The sequence below is a fragment of the Oncorhynchus mykiss genome, chromosome 6 (genome assembly GCF_013265735.2).
Source record: "Oncorhynchus mykiss isolate Arlee chromosome 6, USDA_OmykA_1.1, whole genome shotgun sequence".
Lineage (NCBI taxonomy): Eukaryota > Metazoa > Chordata > Actinopteri > Salmoniformes > Salmonidae > Oncorhynchus > Oncorhynchus mykiss.
The window spans coordinates 29,011,699-29,023,207 of record NC_048570.1 but is presented as its reverse complement, the minus strand read 5'-3'; positions in this window follow the sequence as shown (position 1 = coordinate 29,023,207).

Here is an 11,509-nt window from a genome sequence, read left to right as displayed (position 1 = left end):
TCTGCTTTCTTTATTCTGATCTGATATTGGCTAGGTTTTGTTTCTGTTGGTCTCTTTGTCTTGGAAGCGTTCTTCTGAATCTGAAGGCTATGTAAATGAAATGAGAACTGGGTCATATACACTAGATAACGGACAAACCGGGATGGACTACCTGAACTTGTCCAACAAGAAACACTTGCTTTCATTGCACAGCATTTTGCTACGGTGTGCAGTATTGAATAATTTTCCTTAGCGTGTTCAGATTGCATGGATATAACATGCCATTTAGCGCAGACTTTTAACCATAGTGACATAGTCATGCATGCATATATTTTACGTATGGGTGGTCACAGAAATTGTGGGATTACAAGTGTTGTGTGCTGAGCTACAGAGGACCACAAGTTGCACATCCAATCAGCTGCTGCAACCTAATGCACACTGTACATGGTAAGAAATTATAGAGGATATTGCCATCTGTAGCAGTGTTGGTCATACTTTATTTGGATAGTCCCAAGTAGATGTTCAATAACTCAACATTTAAAATATCTACTAACCCTAACTGTCCTAAACTTAAACCTTACTCTAACCGTAACCTTAGCAAGCAACATCGTTGGTTAATATTATGATCATCTATATGGCACTATCCAAATAGTGGGACTACAGTGTTTATTGTTTGAAGTCTGTTTTTCTTTTATTTGGGTCTTTTATTTTTTCATTCTGTCTTTCTCCTCTTTTAAGTCACTCCATCTCACAAGACCAGCGGAGAATAAGAGCTGCCTGTGGTACATGTGAAGGTTCTGTTGGTCCCATGAATGAGATGGTTCAGGTTAGAAAAAGAGTAGTTCTACAACCTTTTTTAATATTTTCCAATATTGTAGATGGAGTAAATTGACAATCACTTTCCGGTGTAATCTAGTTTCAACTGGAGAAAAGAAAGATTGTGTTCAAAGATTGCAATGTCTAATCTAGTCATGTGCTCTCATTTACAGCAGTACACCTAAATTATTCCTTCTCTCAACTCGCAAACAAAAAGTTAGCTCAAACACCTTGGCAGTCACATCTTCACTCAGACCTTGAGTGTTAGAAAGTGTATTTGTGACTCCAGAAGGACTCCCCATCCGTCTCCTAGAGGTCAGTAGAGTCACACAACAACAACCGAGTCGGTGCAGGAAAAGCAGTAAGTCTGCGGGCTGAGATATCCGCTCTTTAATTCTTGTTTGTGAAGAATGGTCACATGTGCACGGTGCACGGAAACAAGTCATATCTGCACCAGAACAGGCAAATAATACTCTTTCTAAAAGGGGACATGGGCAGAGTCAACCACACTCTGTAAGACAGCTCACACCCAAATGCACGGGCGAACAGGAATGGACCAGAGATTGGTGCCAGGCCATAGCCCCTATTTTTGTTTTTATATAACCTTTATGTAACTAGGGAAGTCCGTTAAGAACCAATTCTTATTTACAGTAATGGCCTACCCGTCATTTAGATTGCCCAGTCCAGAATATATGTGTCTGGCACAAATGTAATGGGCTGAACCCTCGCCTCTAATCTCATATTTAAACAAAAGTTTTGACACACCTATTCATTCCTGTGTTTTTCTTTAGTTTGACTATTTTCTACATTGTAGAATAATAGTGAAGACATCAAAACTATGAAATAACACATGGAATCATGTAATAACCTAACTAAATATATTTTATACTTGAGATTCTTCAAAGTAACCATCCTTTGCCTTGAGAGCTTTGCATACTCTTGGCATTCTCTCAACCAGCCTCATGAGGTAGTCACCTGGAATCCATTTCAATTAACATGTGTGCCTTGTTAAAAGTTAATTTGCTGAATTTCTTTCGTTAATGCGTTTGAGCCAATTAGTTGTGTTGTGACAAGGTTGGGTTGGTATACAGAAGATAGTCCTATTTGGTAAAAGACCAAGTCCATATTATGGCAAGATCAGCTCAAATAAGCAATGAGAAACTACAGTCCATCATTACTTTAAGACATGAAAGTCAGTCCATTCAAAAATTTCAAAAACGTTGAAAGTTTCTTCAAGTGCATTCACAAAAACCATCAAGTGCTATGATGAAACTGGCTCTCGTGAGGACAGCAACAGGAAAGGAAGACCCAGAGTTACCTCTGCTGCAGAGGATAAGTTCATTAGAGTTACCAGCCTCAGAAATTGCAGCGCAAATAAATACTTCACAGAGTTCAAGTAACAGACACATCTCAACATCAACTGTTCAGAGGAGACTGTGTGAAACAGGTCTTTATGGTTTAATTGCTGCAAAGAAACCACTACTAAAGGACACCAATAAGAAGAGACTTGCTTGGGCCAAGAAACATGATCAATGGATATTAGACCAGTGGAAATCTGTCCTTTGGTCTGATGAGTCCAAATGTGAGATTTTTGGTTCCAACCGCCGTGTCTTTGTGAGAAGCAGAGTAGGTTAACGGATGATCTCCACGTGTGGTTCCCACCGTGAAGCATGGAGGAGGAGTTGTGATGGGTGGGGTGCTTTTCTGGTGACACTCAGTGATTTATTTAGAATTCAAGGCACACTTAACCAGCATGGCTACCACAGCATCCTGCAGCGATACGCCATCCCATCTGGTTTGGGCTTAGTGGGAGTATAATTTGTTTCTCAAAAGGACAATGACCCTACATACCTCCAGGCTGAGTAAGGGTTGCTATATTGTATTTACTTCATCACCATTGCCTTTTTTTGCCTTTACCTCCCTTATCTCACCTCACTTGCTCACATTGTATATAGACTTATTTTTCTACTGTATTATTGACTGTGTGTTTGTTTTACTCCATGTGTAACTCTGTGTTGTTGTATGTGTCAAACTGCTTTGCTTTTTCTTGGCCAGGTCGCAATTGTAAATGAGAACTTGTTCTCAACTTGCCTACCTGGTTAAATAAAGGTGAAATATATATATATATATATATTTAAATGGCTATTTGACCAAGAAGGAGAGTGATGGAGTGCTGAATCAGATGACTTGGCCTCCCCAATCACCCGACCCCAACCCAATTGAGATGGTTTGGGATGAGTTGGACTGCAGAGTGAAGGAAAAGCAGCCAACAATGCTCCACATTTTTGGGAACTCCTTTAAGACTGTTGGAAAAACATTCCAGGTGAAGCTGGTTGAGAAAATGCCAAGTGTGTGCAAAGCTTTCATCAAGGCAAAGGGTGGCTACTTTGAAGAAAAAAAATATTTGTTTTAACCGTTTTTTGGTTACTACATGATTCCATATCTGTTATCTACAATGTAGAAAATAGTAAAAATAAAGAAAACACTTGAATGAGTAGGTGTGTCCAAACTTCTGTGTGTGTGTGTATATATAAATATATATATATATATTTATATTTATATTTACACACATACACAATCAACAGTACCCAATAAATAGTGCCCGCAAAACACCAGTCTCAACGTCAACAGTAAAGAGGCGACTCCGGGATGCTGGCCTTCAAGGTAGAGTTCCTCTGTCCAGTATCTGTTATTTTGCCTATCTTAATCTCTTATTTTTATTGGCCAGTCTGAGAAATTGCTTTTTCTTTGCAACTCTGCCTAGAAGGCCAGCATCCCGGAGTCGCCTCTTCACTGTTGACGTTGAGACTGGTGTTTTGCGGGTACTATTTAATGAAGCTGCCAGTTGAGGACTTGTGCGGCGTCTGTTTCTCAAACTAGAGACTAATGTCCTCTTGCTCAGTTGTGCACCGGGGCCTCCCACTCCTTTTTCTATTCTGGTTAGAGACAGTTTGCTCTGTTTTGTGAAGGGAGTAGTACAGTGTTGTACGAGATGTTCAGTTTATTGGCAATTTCTCGCATGGAACGCCTTAATTTCGCAGAACAAGAATAAATTGACGAGTTTCAGAAGAAAGGTCTTTGTTTCTGGACATTTTGAGCCTGTAATCGAACCCACAAAGGCTGATGCTCCAGATACCCAGCTAGTCTAAAGAAGGCCAGTTTTATTGCTTCTTTAATCGGGACAACAGTTTTCAGCTGTGCTAACATAATTGCAAAAGGGTTTTCTAATGATCAATTGGATTATCTAACACAACGTGCCATTGGAACAGAGGAGTGATGGTTGCTGATAATGGGCCTCTGTACGACTATGTACAGTGCCTTGCGAAAGTATTCGGCCCCCTTGAACTTTGCGACCTTTTGCCACATTTCAGGCTTCAAACATAAAGATATAAAACTGTATTTTTTTGTGAAGAATCAACAACAAGTGGGACACAATCATGAAGTGGAACGACATTTATTGGATATTTCAAACTTTTTTAACAAATCAAAAACAGAAAAATTGGGCGTGCAAAATTATTCAGCCCCTTTACTTTCAGTGCAGCAAACTCTCCAGAAGTTCAGTGAGGATCTCTGAATTATCCAATGTTGACCTAAATGACTAATGATGATAAATACAATCCACCTGTGTGTAATCAAGTCTCTGTATAAATGCACCTGCACTGTGATAGTCTCAGAGGTCCGTCAAAAGCGCAGAGAGCATCATGAAGAACAAGGAACACACCAGGCAGGTCCGAGATACTGTTGTGAAGAAGTTTAAAGCCGGATTTGGATACAAAAAGATTTCCCAAGCTTTAAACATCCCAAGGAGCACTGTGCAAGCGATAATATTGAAATGGAAGGAGTATCAGACCACTGCAAATCTACCAAGACCTGGCCGTCCCTCTAAACTTTCAGCTCATACAAGGAGAAGACTGATCAGAGATGCAGCCAAGAGGCCCATGATCACTCTGGATGAACTGCAGAGATCTACAGCTGAGGTGGGAGACTCTGTCCATAGGACAACAATCAGTCGTAAATTGCACAAATCTGGCCTTTATGGAAGAGTGGCAAGAAGAAAGCCATTTCTTAAAGATATCCATAAAAAGTGTCATTTAAAGTTTGCCACAAGCCACCTGGGAGACACACCAAACATGTGGAAGAAGGTGCTCTGGTCAGATGAAACCAAAATTGAACTTTTTGGCAACAATGCAAAACGTTATGTTTGGCGTAAAAGCAACACAGCTCATCACCCTAAACACACCATCCCCACTGTCAAACATGGTGGTGGCAGCATCATGGTACGGGCCTGCTTTTCTTCAGCAGGGACAGGGAAGATGGTTAAAATTGATGGGAATATGGATGGAGCCAAATACAGGACCATTCTGGAAGAAAACCTGATGGAGTCTGCAAAAGACCTGAGACTGGGACGGAGATTTGTCTTCCAACAAGACAATGATCCAAAACATAAAGCAAAATCTACAATGGAATGGTTCAAAAATAAACATATCCAGGTGTTAGAATGGCCAAGTCAAAGTCCAGACCTGAATCCAATCGAGAATCTGTGGAAAGAACTGAAAACTGCTGTTCACAAATGCTCTCCATCCAACCTCACTGAGTTCGAGCTGTTTTGCAAGGAGGAATGGGAAAAAAATTCAGTCTCTCGATGTGCAAAACTGATAGAGACATACCCCAAGCGACTTACAGCTGTAATCGCAGCAAAAGGTGGCGCTACAAAGGATTAACTTAAGGGGGCTGAATAATTTTGCAAGCCCAATTTTTCAGTTTTTGATTTGTTAAAAAAGTTTGAAATATCCAATAAATGTCGTTCCACTTCATGATTGTGTTCCACTTGTTGTTGATTCTTCACAAAAAAATACAGTTTTATATATTTATGTTTGAAGCCTGAAATGTGGCAAAAGGTCGCAAAGTTCAAGGGGGCCGAATATTTTCGCAAGGCACTGTAGATATTCCATTATCTGCCGTTTCCAGCTATAATAGTCATTTACAACATTAACAATGTCTATACTGTATTTCTGATCAATTTTATGTTATTTTAATGGACAAAACATGTGCTTTTTTTTACTCCAAATATATGTGTGTGTGTGTGTGTGTATACAGTACGTGTAGGTATGTATGTATACAGTATATGTAGGTTTGTATGTATGCTTACACAGGTCGTTTAGATATTATTAATACATTCTAAAGCGAGATTAAGAAGCTTGCTGTGAGTTGCATCACATGGTTAATGCCTCCACAAGACTCTCCATCACAGGAGGTTGGTGTCACCTTATTTGGGGAGGATGGGCTCATGGTAATGGCTGGTGCGGAATTATGGCAAGGATGATAAGTATCAATAGGTGGAATGGTATCAAACGCATGGTTTCTATGCGTTTGATACCATTCCATTTGCTCCGTTCCAGCCATTATTATGAGCCGTCTTCCTCTCAGCAGCCTCCAATGCTCTCCATGAAGGGTGAGTGGGTGTGTTTAGGAGAAAGAAGCAGGGTGGGTGAGCCTTTTAACTGCTGGCTCAGTCCCTGCATCATGCACTGTTCGTGTGACCCCTCTGGGACCGGATTTGTGCAGGGGCCACAGGTCTTGAGAAGTTATTTTTGGCCTGTATTAGATGGCAATGATGTCACTGTTTTCTCATCTTCCGAGCTGAACTGAGCCTAGCCCCAGAGATTTTTCTGAGTCCCTCCTGTTGTGCAGAGAGTGGTGGAAGAGGTGGGGACCTTCAGACAGACGAAGATCTCTCTGACCTCCTCCCACCAACACAATGGCGTTCCTCTGGATGACAGATGCTGCTTAACCCTCATGACCCTGTGTTCTGAGATGGCCGCGCTGACTGACAGAACAGCCGAGGACATAGAGAGACTCTACTACACAGATCCCCACTGCACAGGACGCTGGCCCTAAAAAGGAAGGAACTGTCTTTTAGGTGTCGCCCCTTGGTGATATATGTCTATCTAAGGAAGAGCTGTGTTAACACCATGGATTAGGGGGGGGAGACATTTACTTCAACTATCTTGTCTTATTGAGGAAAATATTGAGACAAATTGACTATTAAATCACAATAAAAAAGGAGTTTAATAGTGTGACAGTGGTGACCAGCCTCAGGACTGTCCATTGTCATGATATGACCTCAGCAGGGGCTCTGAGCAGTATTCATCATCACAGTGACCTCTGAGGGGAAAGGGGAGTTTAGTTTGTTTGACTACTCATGGCGCTTTTTGTTTGTGTTTGGTTTGGTCACAGTTACAATTATTTTGAGCAGTTGTAAAGCATGTTAGAAATAAATACAAATGGAAAATGTTAATAAATCCAAGTTTATGGAATTTGAGAATAACTAATTGTGAATCAACCATTTTTATAGAACAATATTTCCAAGGTGCTCTAAGCTCACTTTAATTACAATGCGTGCAGTGAGCCATGTATAGTGTTTTCTGTGATAAAATCCAGTAATAAGAATGGATCCCGCCAACCCTCAGATATGGTAATGACTGAGAGGATCCTGCAGAAAGGTGATACTATAAGAGAACAACATCTCAGGAAACACATCTTCACTCTGTAGTGTATTCATCATTAACCATACTCCAAACTCCCTGACAAGCAGTCCTTCAGATCTGCCTCTAGTATACAGCTGCACTTTCCCTCTTACACTCACATCTCTCTCTTTCTAGTTCTCTTGCTCCCTGTCTATTTCTCTCTCCGAGCGCTGTGCTCCTCTCCTTCACATAACATCCTGTCAGCTGCATTGGCATTTTCCCCAAGCACCCCAGAGCCTGCCTGCCCCATCCCCTACCCGACGCCCCCTTGGCCTGTCCACCACTCTGCCTGTAACCCCTGCCCTGGCACCCAGCCCTCTGCCCTGGGCGGAAGGCAGGGTCTGATGGAGGACCTGCCTATGCCCGCAGGTGATTTTATTTGGCGCTGCCAATTTACAGTACCAGTCAAAAGTTTGGACACACCTACTCATTCAAGGAGTTTTCTTTATTTTTACTATTTTCTATATTGTAGAATAGTAATGAATACACCGTAACTATGAAAGAACACATATGGAATCATGTAGTAACCAAAAAAAAGTGTTAAACAAATAAAAATATTTTTGATATTTTAGATTCTTCAAAGTAGCCACCCTTTGCCTTGATGACAGCTTTGCACACTCTTGGCATTCTCTCAACCAGGTTTGCCAAAAATCTCAACTGTGGACTCATCAGACCAGAGGAAAGATTTCCACCGGTGTAATGTCCATTGCTTGCAAGTCTCTTCTTCTTATTGGTTCTCCTTAAATAGTGGTTTCTTTGCAGCAATTTGACCATGAATTCCTGATTCACGCAGTCACCTCAGAACAGTTGATGTTGAGATGTGTCTGTTTCTTTCAACTCTGTGAAGAATTTATTTGGGCTGCAATTTCTGAGGCTGGTAACTCTAATGAACTTATCCTCTGCAGCAGAGGTAACTCTGGGTCTTCCATTCATGTGGCGGTCCTCATCAGAGCCAGTTTCATCATAGTGCTTGATGGTTTTTGCGACTGTACTTGAAGAAACTTTCAAAGTTATTGAAATGTTCCATATTGACTGACCTTCATGTCTTAAAGTAATGATGGACTGTCGTTTCTCTTTTCTTATTTGAGCTGTTCTTGCCATAACATAGACTTGGTATTTTACCAAATAGGGCTATCTTCTGTATACCACCCCAACCTTGTCAAAACACAACTGATTGGCTCAAATGTATTAAGAAGGAAATTAACTTTTAACAAGGCACACATGTTAATTGAAATGCATTCCAGGTGACTTTCTCATGAAGCTGGTTGAGAGAATGTCAAGAGTGTGCAAAGCTGTCATCAAGGCAAAGGGTGGGTACTTTGAAGAATCTCACATTTTTATATATTTAGATTTGTTTAACACTTTTTTGGTTATTACATGATTCCATATGTGATATTTCCTAGTTGTGATGTCTTCACTTATTATTCTACAATGTAGAAAATAGCAACAAAAAAAATAAGAAAAACCTTTGAATGAGAAGGTGTGTCCAAACTTTTGACTGGTACTATGTATATATATATATATATAGATAGATAGATATTATTTTGTTTTATTGTTGGACATAAAATATTGTAAAAACATGAGCAAATCAGCTCCATGTGATTTTTATTTGAGAAAGCCAAAGTATTCCCATGCATAATAAAGAGAAGTGATTGTGTACAAATGTAAGCAAGGTTTGACATTTTGTTTTAGTCAAATATTATATCTGTTTGGGCTTCTTCTGTAGTCTACAAATTATTTGTAATTATGTTCCGGACCACTGACCATCCGCTCAAGAGAAATTGGCCTGTGCCTGAATCTAGTTGATGATCTCTGAACTAGGGGGTTCAGAGGGGAGAGAAAATGGTGATGACGGTGCAGGAAGTAAGTCAACATCCTAGCTTTCAGTGTGTTGATATACCTTTTGTAACTCACTTTCATTTCAGACACAAGCAAACATTTGCTTTGACTTAAGTTTTGGGTTAGGGGTCAAGTTTGTGGGAGAGGATTAAGACTTTCTCATGATGATGCAAATCCTCTTGTGAATAAAATGACGTGGGAGCTTTCCCTAGAAAAAAAGTCTGCTTTTGTGAAAACACTTCAAAATGAGTTAATGATATAATATCTGAATCATTTAGCAAGGTAAATTACAAGTCTTTGTATGAAATGTATCTGTGCGTTCACCCCCTGACAAATGCTCTCTTTGTTTGGGGGGAGTGGCATGTTCAAAATGAGCAGGAAATCTGATAGCACTGACTCCCCGGCTTGCTTCTCCCTCTCTCTCTCTCTCTCTCTCTCTCTCTCTCTCTCTCTCTCTCTCTCTCTCCTGTCTTCTCTCGCTCCTGTCTTCACTCTCTCCTCTCTCTCTCTCTCTCTCTCTCTCTCTCTCTCTCTCTCTCTCTCACACACACACATGCTGAAAACAGAGCCAAGTTTGATAAGATGAAGTGTGTTAGTCTTTATGAGATCTATACAAGTTTATAGCCTATAATTTACCCCTTAATATCCTAATACTGATGTAAAATACATTTTGTGTAGATACCACGCGAAGCCTGATATCAAAATTATTTAAAAGATTATTTGATATAGGCCAAGCACTAACAACATTATCTTAGGCTATACCTCATTTCTCGGCTAGGGCTATTATTTCCTGCCTTCACCTCGTACGCTCTTGACGCTGTCTCCCTACCATGTTCTGATATCTAGCGCTAGGTGGCACTGTGCCTTTTTGATAAAAGTTAAATACTTGCTATTATTCACCCCTTGAGGAACTAGTCCTATGGAGACAAAAATCTCAAGAATCACAGTACCCTCGAGAAAGTCACAAGGATGGATCTATTAGGCATACATATGTGGTATGTTTTCCACTCTCTATATTAAAACCATGATGAGCCTATTGGTTGGCAAATGGTACAAAATATAATCACCTAGCATAATTCTTAAATGGCAAATGAAAAACACAACATTTCCACGTGTGTGTGTGTGTGTTTGTGTGTTTCTGAGAACGAGAGAGAGTGTCAGACCATACATTTATTACAAAATCACTTGTATAGGCTACTTATCAAATGGGCTGACTTCTTTCAGTTCCAGTGTGACTTTTCAGATGCCACGCGTCAAAAAGCGCCAGATCAGAGCCCACGCTCTCCACAGGAAACAAAGCACAATCTGGAGTTGTTTTTATTTTCATCATTAACTATTTCCATTAATCATCATAATTTGTCGGACGAAGCCGTTTATGATCGACAAAGTGCAGTCTGTGTAATTGCAGAAGCGCGCGTCTAAATTGATATTTAGATAAGCCATTAATTGAGGCAATTAGCTGGATGTCATTTGAATTGCAAAGTAAATTTGATGAAAAAAGCAAAGGTAAATAATCTTGAAGACTTCTTTCGAGCACATTGTTAATATACTTATATATAGGCTACAAAAGTTGATAAAGACATTCCATTTGAATTGCCGCAATATATTTAGCAACACGTAAAATAACATAAAACTATAGCCAGGTTAATTCATAACTCGTTAATTTCTTATGGATTACATGATGTTCACTGTGGTCCATGATCTATTTCCCGTGCTTTACCCAATGTGAACTATGCACAGTTCACAGTGGGTTACTTTGCTTTTTATAAAATCTAGGGCTAGTTGATACCATTTCAATTCTGCAGATGTAAAGCCCAAATGTAAAAACACTTCTATGTGAAATAATTGTTAAAGACTGTTATCGATTATGGTATCTTTTCAGTAGATCCGATGCTATTGATCTTTTAAGGGGGATTATTTTTGTGGGGTAACCAACCAATTCTCTCTATCCCCCCCCCCCTCTCTCTCTCTCTCTCCTCTCTCTCTCTCTCTCTCTCTCTCTCTCTCTCTCTCTCTCTCTCTCTCTCTCTCATATATATATATATATCTTCCCCCTCCACCTCCCCCAAAAAAACACTCTATCTCTAAAAATATTGACTATATCACCTAAAATAGGTAAACATGCAATCGTCTATAAAGTCCATAATCATTTGAACAGTTCTGCGGCCCTGTGGTTGGGTCGTATGTGAAACCTTATTTTATCTCAATATATCACTATTATCACTGGTGCTCGTATTTTGATCTGCTACATATTATCTCTTAGCAGCAGGCTTTAAATCAAAGAACAGCACCTCTTCTGCTACGATACGCCAGTCCGTTTAAAACACCTCAGAGGGCAATGTTTTAGG